This window comes from Thalia democratica, chromosome 3, assembly GCF_965202585.1.
Source record: "Thalia democratica chromosome 3, ktThaDemo2.hap1.1, whole genome shotgun sequence".
Taxonomy (NCBI): domain Eukaryota; kingdom Metazoa; phylum Chordata; class Thaliacea; order Salpida; family Salpidae; genus Thalia; species Thalia democratica.
In genome coordinates, this window is record NC_139167.1 from 16,944,048 (window position 1) to 16,956,483 (window position 12,436).

Below are 12,436 nucleotides of genomic sequence, written 5' to 3' on the forward strand. Positions count from 1 at the left end.
CGTAAACGTTTTTTTATAAACTAAATATTTGTAGACTTTTAATTCAATTTCAATTTTTTAACGAATTTTGTGAATGCTCAACGTTTCCAACCACCGTAGTTTGTCGGGAAGGTTTTGCAACACATATTTTGCGCTGTTTTTTAGAATTTTTTTACAAATTAAAAAAAAATTACTATGCACACAATTTTGACTACAGTAAGAAACTTTCCAATAAAGTTTTGTAGTACATAAACCATTATTAGTTTACAAGATATTTCAATCGGAAATATTATAATTAACATACTCTTTCAACATTAATTTTTGTTTATATATATCTATATGTATAATTGAACATACTGATCGGTTGTTCTTACATACTAATGTAAATCAAATTGGAAAATCCTTTCTTACAAAAAGCTTTTATTATGTTATTAGATTAGTTTTGTAATATTAGTTTTATATGATTATAGGATTAGTTTTATAACCTTTTAATCAATATTTCATTACGTATTAAAAGTAATGACCTACCGAATCAAGATTTGGACCCGGATTCGGACTAATCCGGCCTTTTTGGACTTAGGTTTGTATCCGGCCTAATCCAAATTTCAAAATGAGATTTGGATTCGGTCGAATCATAAATTCAAAGTAAAACTCGGATTAGGATTCGGCCGAATCCGAAATTTTGGATTTAGTAGACAACTTTGAACTTTTTGAATTTTATTTTATTGTTTGTCAAAAGCAAAATGTTAAACTAGTTGATCATTTCACGTTTGAGTGGATAGAAAATTTTTTTTTACTCTTATAAAAGCCTTTTTGAAATTTTTCAAAACTCTAAATTTTGATTTAGAGTTTTGCCCACAGTACAAAACTATGATATATTATTTTTTTAGACTCTCAAAAAAGTATTAAGTACATACTTATAGCGTTTAATCTAAGATTTTTAGATAACCGCTCTTATATATCTACATATGTTAAGATTTTTACGTTTGCTCGTGAACCTATTTCAATTCAAATGCTGAATAACAATGTACACGAATTTTAAATTTTATAAATAAAGTTTGAGCATTTTAAAATCGTAAGCTTAATAACTATTTAAAGATACATTGGTTTTTATTTTGTAGTATCATGTTTTGCATAGTAGTTTAAAAAACATTTTTTTTTGTATCCATAAAATGTTTTATTCAACTGAAAACATAATTTAAGAACAAAACTATTACGACTTTGTTAACTGCTTTATCAAAGTATGATTTACACAGCAGAGAAATTGCATTACTGTTTAGAATTAATATTTACTGCATTTAAATTTAATAATACTTTTATTGTTAACATATTACTATATTATTATTCTAAAGTCATTTTTCATTTACAGTATTAATAATGCTTTCAATAGTCTGGCAACACTTTACTACAAGTTTGGAAGATAATTCCATCGCAGTATGCAACATCTGCGGAGCTAACATAAAAAAAGGAAGTAGAAAGTCTAAATTTCATACTACCTCTTTTATGCACAAGCAATTGAAAACTTCGCAAGGCGGGAGTTAATCTATAGACAAAGATAAAAGTTGTACTACACCCGAACCTTCGAAGAAAAGAAAGCTTAAAGCTATCAGGCAAACTAGCCTTGAAGGTTATAAGTCTATGAAACGCTGGGACATTACGGATTCTAAAGCAATTAAAGTTCATAAAAAAATATGAATATGATTGCTATGGACAATCAGTGTTTTGCAATTGTGGAAGATAAAGGCTTCATAGAGCTCTTGCTGAATTAGAGCCAAGATACGTATTTCCAAGTACTAAGTATTTTAATGAAATCATGCTTCCACAGGCTTATGATAGTCTGAAGCAGAAATATTACTAAAGAGTTGTCACATGCTTCGTCTTAGTCATTCACAAGCGATATGTGGAAAAATTCGAGAACTAATCATAAATTTCTTTAACCGCGCACTAGTTAAGTGAAAATTTTGAGTTCAAACATCGTATTTTGAATTGCCGGGAAAAGGAGTGTGAGCACACTGGCCAAAACATCTGTAACTACATTCAGGATATGCTTAGTAATTGGAATATTACCTTAGATCGTTTTCACGTTTTTTTTTTGCGAGACAACGCAAGAAATATTAAAAAGATAAAGAGAAAAACCTCGTCAGTACCATGTTTTGTCTATACGCTTGAGCTAGTATTTTAGTGTTCATTATTTAGGAACGTTTGTGTAAAATTGTTTAAAAGTTGTAATGTTTTAGATACGATTCTATTAGTAAAGGTACGAAAAATAGTTTGCCATTTCAGCCATTTTTTATAGCGAACGAAACACTAAAAAGATTTAGGCAGCTTTTGACCACGCACAAACAATACAAAAAACCTTGTTTCTTGGTCAAGATGTAGATACAAGGTGGAATTCAACATATCTTATTCTAGAGAGACTGAAAAAGCTAAAATCAAGTTTCTGCTACTATGTGGCTAACTATAAAAACGATCAAGATTCGAATATTACACTTGAAGAATGGCAACTGGTTAGTCACATCGTTCTGCTGCTCGAACCTTTTTTATTTGTAAGAAAAGAGTGTAGTAAAAAATAAACTGCTCTCAAGCGTGATCCTGCATTCAAAATCACTGACAAAATTTGTTAACTTGTATGAAAATTTAGAAGAAGTATCAAATGTTTGTAAATCTTTTGCCGAAAACATAGTAGAGACTTGCGAAAGAAGGATCTTTACCAATAACAATAATTTAAACCTGAATGACAACAAGTTACTGTTAGTCAAAGAAGCTGTTGATCAACGATATCGATTTTCCCATTTTCATTATACCTCAAAAATAATGTTAAAGAGCAGCTAAAATTAAATACTAAAAAACATATCTGTTTCGAGGCTAATCAAGGTGGTGATTCACCTACATTGCCACCAGAATAACCAAAACTACAAAACTCTGTAAATTTTGACCAGAAGAAGTTTTAAACTTACTATTTTTTGTTTAAAATAAAGTCAAAGACAGCTACACAGGAGGACGAGAAACAATTGCTTCAACTTTATTAATAAAGAAGTTGAAGCAGAAGTAAAGGTCATTTTTGCTACAGAAAATTTGAAATTAGATTCTGGAGAGGATGAAGTCTAAACTAGTGGAATTTGAACAAGACAAAATGCCCAGATTATGCCAGTTTTGCAAAGAAATATCTTGCTGCAACATCATCTTCTGTGTATTCTGAAAGATTGAAAGCTGAAGCTCGGAATTCGTACGATCAAAAGCGCAACCGATTGCTTCCGAAGAACAGCGAAAAGCTTTTATTTCTCTACCACAACAAAAAACAAGAATATCCTATCATATTATAACAGAGACATCTTTTGCTATTGTAGTTCGTTTTGTAGTTTTAAACAGCTGCTAAAGTTAATCTATATTTCTTTTTTGTTATGGTAGAAGTGTAATCCTAAGTAGAATTAAAAACTTCTTATTACAACTGTATTTCCTACTATTTTATGGGCCTTTACTACAATTGGTACTATACTTCAGTTTATTACGGCTCCATGTTTTTTAATTGCTTTTTGCTTTATAAACATAAATACTTGCAAAAGTTTTTGTTCTAATTCGTTTATAGTTACAATAAGAAATAAATCTTAATTTAACTGTAAAATGTTTTAACTGTGTTGTGATTTGATTTCTGCATTAAGCATTTATTACACACTATAAATTATATATTTTGCATAACAAAAGTACATCTTAATTGTTAATGTTGCTTGCATGGACAACTAAATATAGAAATTAAATTTGTGATGTAGCTTAATTTTATTTCCAGCAAGACATAGGTCTTTTTGTTTGCTTTTAAAATAAATCATTCTAAAATAAATATCTTTTTATTGACACTTCAAAGTATTGTTTATCTTGTTTTTACGAAATAAGTTATAATATGATACGTAATTATAATTTATAAATCTAAATTGTATTTACTTGACAAGCACATTAAATCTATAGAATTTTAATTAGTAAAATATTCAAATATATAATAAATACTTAAGATCAAACCGGGCCAGGATTACTTAAACTATTTAGAAATTTGGTTCTTTCCAACATTTTTTGCAGTAGCTTTAATTTTTACAGTCGTAGTGTTTTTTAATTAGAGCCGTTCTAGAATACTAGTATGTTTTGGTAAAAATGCAGCATTATGAATATTTTAAATTTAACTAATCAAACAGTTTTCTTAAAAAGCTAACTTGAAGAATTAGTTAAAATATTTTTAGCTTGACATAATTTTGTTTTGATTGATCTCTACAAGTGTTTTGTTAATTTCTTCAAGTACTTAAATATGCTTAAAACATGCATACAATTGTTTGATCTATCTATTTACATTACTGTCGTACTGTTTTAATTAAACAAACACATATACAGTACAGTATAAAACTAAAAAAACAAACTTTAAGTAATAAAGTACAGTATAGTCAAAAAAACCAGTTTAAGCATACATTTATTTAAATTCCTAGTGTATAAAAAAAAAAATGCTTATTATTCAGTTTTTGTTGTATAAGTTATAAAAACTCATAACTTAATAAACTACTGTTTACATTAATTATTTTGATCATTATCAAAAATCGTATCATTTGAAATCACAAACTGAGTTGTCTGATCAAATCTTAATAATATTTAAAACAATAAGCAACATCTATATGAAGCCTACTTTATATAGAACAAAATCGAAAAACTATTACTTAACTAAATTTTTAAGTAATAACTTATCATAAACTTGTCTGAATTGTTAAACAAACTTTATTTGTTTGTATTCGCGATAAAAAAAAAGTATGATGGCTTATTAGGCAAAGTGCTGTATGATAAATTTAAGTGTTCGGATTCGAAAGCCTTTTGTTGAGGTTATTTTTTTGTTTATTTTGTACAAGAAGTGGTTTTTCAGTTTATTTATAGTTTTAAACAAGTACTGTTTCAAAGCAGATCGAAGCTATTATAAACGTACTTTATTTACCATTTATAGTTTTGATTAAAATTTGTTAAAAACTTATCAAAGTTAGTATTGACCAATTAAAAGAAACATTTCAATTTTCAATAAACAATATTTTATTACAAACAGTATAAACAAGTAAGCGAAATTTAAGTACTTAAGTTATATAGTAGGAAAAACAGTTTCTTTCAAATTAGTTAAATGTTTCTCTTATTAAGTACGTGTTTATTGCATAGTTTTCTAAACTTCATGTAGAATAAGCAAGCAACATAGTAAAAAAAATTTTATATTTTAAAATTTTGCGATTTAATATGTTTGAAAATGATAACTAACATTATACCCAACTTTAAATTTGTATCAAGTTTATTCTAATTAAACTATCTAAATCGTAAATGTTTTCAAATTCTAAAAATACATTTGTAAAAGCTAAGCCTTTCAAAACATAATAAGAAGCTATAAATTATTTTTAAATACAAATTAATATCATTTATTAATGATTACATAAATAAGTTACTGCTTAAAAACTTAAGTGTAAAAGTTAGTTTTTTAAAGTAGATATTGTAAAAGTGATTATGAAATAAAGTTTGTAAAAAAAATCTTAAATTTTGCTCTTAAAAATCAAGTATTAAAGTTTATTTTTCTAAGCAGAATTCGAAAAAGTATATTTTACTAATACCGAAACTTGTGGTCTGATGATCGAATTGGCATGATCAACCCTTTTGTTAAATTTGAGCTTGTCTCACGGCAAACGAAAGTCCGGACTTGTTCTGCAGACTTTCGCCGGTTTTGTTGCTTATACTAAAACTGTATATTTCAAATATTTGTACGTTTTTCGAAGCAATTAAACGACTAATAGTTACATATAATAATTTGATTACAAAAAATCAAACTAAATTCAAAGTTTATTTTAATTTTGAAAAGAGTTCTCAAGTACAATGTGAAAATTTGATAATTCGACAAAAATTATTCCAATTAAGAAAGAAATATTAAAAGGTTATAAAATTATTTTAATTTAAAATGTTTATGTTTTTAACAAATTGTTATAGTTTATAACATATCTATCATTAGACCTTTTAAATAGCTTTAAATTGCTAGTAAGTCATTAATTTTTTCTCTAAACAAAGTTATGTATTATTAAATAAAGTTCTTTTCATATAAAATTTATTATCGGTTGAACTAATAAATTTATCACAGCAACTATTTTCTTAATTTTATTGAGAAACAATAGTAATGTGTAAGTAGCTTAAAAGCTGTTTTAAATTTTCTTTTTTTTTAACTTGACTTTTATGTTACACTGATTTCTAATACTTGCTTTTTTTTTTGTTTTAAGTTTATGTAAATTAACTACTGAAAAAATTGTCATTTTATATAGTAAAATTAAGTATAACAATTTCTACTAAACTTAAACAGAACCAAAAATCAAAATAAAAATAACTGTTAAATATGTTAGTAAGTAAAAAACGATTTGATGTTAAAGATGACAGTTTTAAAGAAAAATCAAATTTAGAATTAGATTTGAAGTTGCGAAGTTGAAAGTTGTATTGGTCTTAAATAATAATTAAGATTTTCAAGCTTAAGGTTAATTGTAAAATTACTTAGTCAAAAGCAATCAAAAAAGTAGACAAACCTAGTATCTGAACACATTTTTTTTTTTAAAACAAAAAAAAATTATGAGATATGAAATCGATATAAAAAAAAAATCATATAACACATAGGATTTAATTGAAACATTTAAAATGGTATTACAGTATAATTCTAGTAATTCTATAACGCTATAAAAATTTTAATATAAGTAGTTGTTAGTTTAAAATAATTTAATTAACTGGTAGTATTGTTTTTTATAGATGTGTTACCAAGAAATACTTCTAGTTTTTTGAATCATGTGTCTTTTTTTTTTAATATACAGCAAACAGTCTGCATTGATTGTATAACTTGAAAAAAAAGCAACAAAATAAATACTAAAACTTTTAATAGAAAATTTTAACATCAAATAAAAAATGTACCAAGTCGATAATAATACAAAAATAATGCAAGTGAAAAATGATGCAAGCAAATACGAGCTTGTTCCTATTCATAAATTACAACCTCAATTTCGTGAAGATTGCCTTCGAATGATAGAAATGGAGTTTCCTGGATACATTGGTAATAAGTGAGTTTCTATCTAGTTCACAATTTTGTTTAGTATTTATTTTTTTACTAATTCTTTTTATTTATATATTTTTACTCTAATTCTTATTTTGTATAAAATTTAAGGTTCTGTATCATACTTTCAACATTTAAAATAAATATTTTTTTTTTCTAAAACGAGAAACTCTTATTTATAATTTGAAACTGTTGTTAATATATTGTTTAATCAGTTATTTGTTCAGAACAGTTCCATCCGTTCAATAGTCAATTATATTTTTATTACTTTAGAATGAAGTCATTATCGAATTCTCGTAATGAACTACCAACAACATTTGCATACATGGATACTTCCGTTATTCCTCATAAAATAATGGGAGACCTGCTTGTCGAAAAATGGAAATACTTTAATGACGTTGAAGAAAGAAACTGGGAAAGATGTATTGAAACAAACTATACTGTTGAGTTTGATTTGGGTAAGTTAACTTGATGTGTTACTGTGAATAAAATTTAAAGTTGCAACAGCATAGTAAAAATAAATAACTAGTTTCAATTCAAAATGGTAGAACGCTGAAGGTTATTATCTATATTAAATATTTTTTTGTTAATTTTATAGGGATCAACTGTTTATAAACTGAATAACTTTAAATAAATAGTTTTTATTATTCAGTGATAGTATCAGAAGATCACAGAGGAAAAAAGCTTGGTAAGAGAATGCTGTTGGCCACTGAGAATTGGGCATTTAAAAGAGGATTTAATTGTTGCGTAGTGCACTCCACACATGACGTGGTGGAGTTTTACGAAAAATGCGGGTACAATGTTGAGTTTGGACAATTGACAATTGTGTTGATGATAAAGGATCTTTGCAAACAACCTTAAAAATTGGATGACTTTGCAAAAGCTATAATCTTTATGAAAAACGTGTTAAATAGCAATACACAATTGAAGTTTAAAAACATATGTTTGTTTTATTTTTAATTTTGTTATTATTTTAGTTTAAATAAAGTCCTTCTCATAGTTTTAAGTTATTATATTTCAATCTATAAAAAAAATAATTATTCTATATATACATGTGTGTGTCTAAACATACCAACCATCAGACGATATTTCCGTGTAATCTTCGCCGAAATCATCTTCGGCACACTAGTAAGTTTTTTTTTAATTAAATGCTGTTCAGGAAAAGAATTTCTGCGGCCGTGATCATGTAAATGTTGCACGCTTAGCAAAAACATAATTGTTAAATTTTTTTTGGTAATTTGGTTTAATTTGAATAATTACGTTTTAAGTCCCTGTTTATTTATTTTAAACAATAAAAAGACTTTACTATTTTTCCTTAAAAATGAGAAAAAGACAGATTAGCATTTAAGTAGTGATTATTTCTTAGTTTCATAATAAATTTCTTGTTAAAAAAGAAACTACTAATCTCAAAAAACTATGTAAAAATAGTTGGACTCAGTAAGTTATTTAAAATAATACCCATTTAGTAAATAAACTACATGCAAATGTTTTCCATTGTGCACAAAATTAATGCACAGTAATAAAACTTAAATGTTATTTTTTACATTTTAGGCATTTTGTTTAACATGAAAACTATACAAAGTTTCTCTTATAGAAAACAATAAAAAAGTAACGTAATAACAAAATATAAGGTTTGTTTTGTAAGATATCTAAACTTGAAAATGTTTATATTTATTGTTGCTTCGAGTTTATTGATCCGTTTACTTTCTAAAAAAATCTAAGTTTGAATAATTTTTAGTGGTGTCTACAAAGATAGTTGAAAAAGCTTCTTTTAAATCTTTTTTTGATGTTTTTGAAAATTTAGTAATATGTATATTTAAAATATAGTATTTAAGTTTTTTTTTCAGTTTTATTGTTTTTCTTTTTTTTTAACTTTACTAAGCTTGTTTTCTTTACCATTGTATCTTTGCAAAGCAAACATTAACCACAAGGGGATGAAATTCCTTCTTCATTATTAACTTCATGAGCTATTTTCTTGTAGTTAGTTAGTAAAGTTGCAATAGTCTGCGGTCGTTTGTTTGTTATCATCACGGTTTGATTCAATTTGTTTTCTCTTTCTGTTAATTTAAGCCAGTTCGGAAAGATTGTCGTCCAAATGCTTATGTTTTTGTTACTTTACTTCGTTCTTTTTGTTGGTGGTCTGAACCGATCTTTCCACTTTTCTTTTTTTCCAGCATCTCTACTACTAAACCCTCGCAAAAGTATGATTTTATGCACTTATCTTTTAATAGTTTCAAAGCTTCCAAATAATCACAATCCCGTTCACAAAACCTTCTTAATCTTATAGATTCGCTAAATACAATAGATTTGTAAATTGAGCGAGGATGATAAGATCGACCATTTATGTAAACCCTATTGATAGCGGTAGGCTTTATGTAATTTCTTACATAAAACCCACCTTTTTCTTCTTCATCTATGATGTGATTGACATCTAAAAACTCCAACTCTTTGTTTTTACTTTGGTGAGAAATTTCTCTAAAAATAAGTTTTAAATCATACTTCTAAAACACAAATTTAAGTTTGTCTTTGATATTATCTTGCTGTTCTTGTGATTTTGGCTGTTCTTGCTTGGGTAAAAAAGATAATGTCATCGATATAACGATTGAAAAGTATTGATGTTTTTAAAGTTGTTTTAACTTGTAATATTATATGATGTAGTGCAATATTGGCAATTGAAACAGAATTGTTATCTTTGGTAACAATTCCGTTTTCTTGCTAATAGAATGATGTTCCGTTTTGCACTACTACATTTTCTAAACAAAACATTGTAAGATTGACTAAAGTTTTGTTTAACTTTTTTTGAATAGTTTGTGCACTTTTCGATTGCATTTGACAAACTAATTTTAACTAATTCTCGACTTATGTTAGTGTATAAGCCTTGTACATCTGCAGCGACTAAAATATTTTTTGTTGATTCAAATATTTTGTGGTAGACTTTTTTTCCATAAATCTAAATCTTCTAAATAACTTTTGCTGTCTTTAGAGTATTCATTTACATCTTATTTAAAAAATTTAATACTTATTGGTTTAAATAACATTTCTAAAAAGCTTGTAACTCTTAAAGTGGTTATGTTACCTGCAGATTGTACTAGTCGAGTTGGTATTTCAAAAATTTTTGTATTCAAAACTTCTGAGTTATTTAATTTATGTGTTTTAAACAGTAGGTAAGCATATGCAGGTTCGTTACAGTGAAAGTGTTTGGCCATTGTTCCTTTTAGTTATGAGTAAATACCGTTTTTATGTTTGATTCCGATTGTATGTTTAAAATTTTATAATCTATGCAATTTAGTTTATGTAAATTTATAATCGAGTCATAAAATTTTTCGCGTATGTTTTTAAAATGCTTTTAATAGTATTTTCATTTAGTGTGTCTAACTTCTTAAACACTTCAAGCTCTCGACCCATTATTTTTTTGTAGTCATCAAAGTTCAGAACTACTAATTTACCATCTTTATCTGATCTACATATTACTTTATTTTTGTTTCTTACTTGTTCATTTAATTCAGTTAGTGATATTTTAAGTTTGATATTTAAATTGTTTCTTTTAATGTATTGTTTTTTAACTTGTACTTCTAAGTTTCTTATTTTATTTGTAGTTATAGTACAATAAGTTTTAATTTTTTCATCAACTAGAGCATTTATGGGTCGATTAAGTTTTTCTATTTTTAATTGTTTAGGTAAGTGAGTATAGTTTAAGTCAATTTCTTGGTTATCTTTACTTAAAACATTTTGCTATTCAACAGATCTAAATTGGAGTTCTTTTTAAATGATAAGGGTAACTAATATAGGATTTTTATAAGCAAATTAAGTATGTGTGTAAGCTTTTATGCTGTTGAAGTACTATCCCAAAAATAAGTAAGAAAATATACCAAAAAGTGTTTGCTATACTTCAGCAATCAGCAGATTTTTAATATTTTTACACCTTGGAAATAATTATCAACATTCTCTCTAATCTCAAAACAACATAAAACAAATAAACATCTAACTTTTGTTTTTAACATTCACCTTTAAAAGTATTTAGATGTATTTTAAGTTTTACAATGCTCTTTATAAATAATGCCCTGTAAAACAAGTTTTTATTGCTTTAAAGTTTGGGTTTCAAAGAAGTATTCTGCTATACTCTTTTTTTTCTTATTCACTAAAATTAGAGAATTGAAATAAAATAAAATTTTAGAATTTTTTTTATAAAATGTGGTTTTTTATATGCAGATTTTCATAGTAGTTCATAATTTTTAAAATAAAGTTTTTGATACTGAAATACTTTTTTAGAATAGAAAATTACTAGTATACTCTTTGCTAATATGTCAAGCCTAGACATATTCTCTGGAATTACAACTTTAATAATTAAGAAAATTAACTTGTAATGGAACGCAATTTTCATTTACTCTTCCATTGTTTTAGTGTTAATTATTAAGTGTCACAAATTACTTAACCAGAACGCAAGTATTTCAGTGAATCTTATAATTAATTATTGTTGCTGATAAGACCTAGAGCTTGTATTGAGATACTTTTAAAAGTTGTCTTTAGACCTTTTTTAGAACTGCATGTTATTTGTTTTTTGTATGTTTATTATTTAAGTATCACGATTTTTTATTCAACAATTAATACTTTAATGTTTAAGAGTTCTTTGAATAATTTATAGTACACATTGTTTAAAGGTTTAAAGTATTTTACCTTTGAACTTAAATTGTTATTAAAGTGTATTGATACAAAGCTATTTAAAAAAATTACTTATATTTTTAAAACAGTGTTGTTACAATAATGTTCTGTTGCTCATTTTTATAAAAAATACAGCACTCAAATTGTCTTGTCTGATTTATTAAAGTTAGAAGTAAAACCTAATTTTTATAAGTATTTTGATAAGCTAGAGTTTAATTTTAATGAGTACTACCAATAAGTTGTGTACCACAACTCATACCATAAAATCTTTGGAAACACCATACAAAAAATGAAAAATGCACATTATTTTTTGCAAAAATCACTTGAAATTCTTGAAACACTTAGTTTTACACTTTTTACGGTGAAAAGGGTATGATGTTTAAAAGCAAGTTAAGTATGTGTGTAAAAATTTATTGTGTTGAATTACTACCTTTTTTATAGTACCACTGCAAATAGTATTGAATTATCATGATTAATAAAAATACTATATATTTTTAAAACTTTTGATAAGTAAACTACACCTTAACTTTAACTTATATTTTTTATAAAGACTTTTCATTTTGAAAATTTGTTTCATTAGTTTTTTACAAGTGCCTTGTACAAAAATGTACTAAATCATGTTTGTATTACTTCAGAAATCAGCGTGTTAAAAAATAAGGTTTTAGTGAAAGCAGGTTCCATGTTCTAATATATGATTCGTATATTTCATAATGTGTTTTT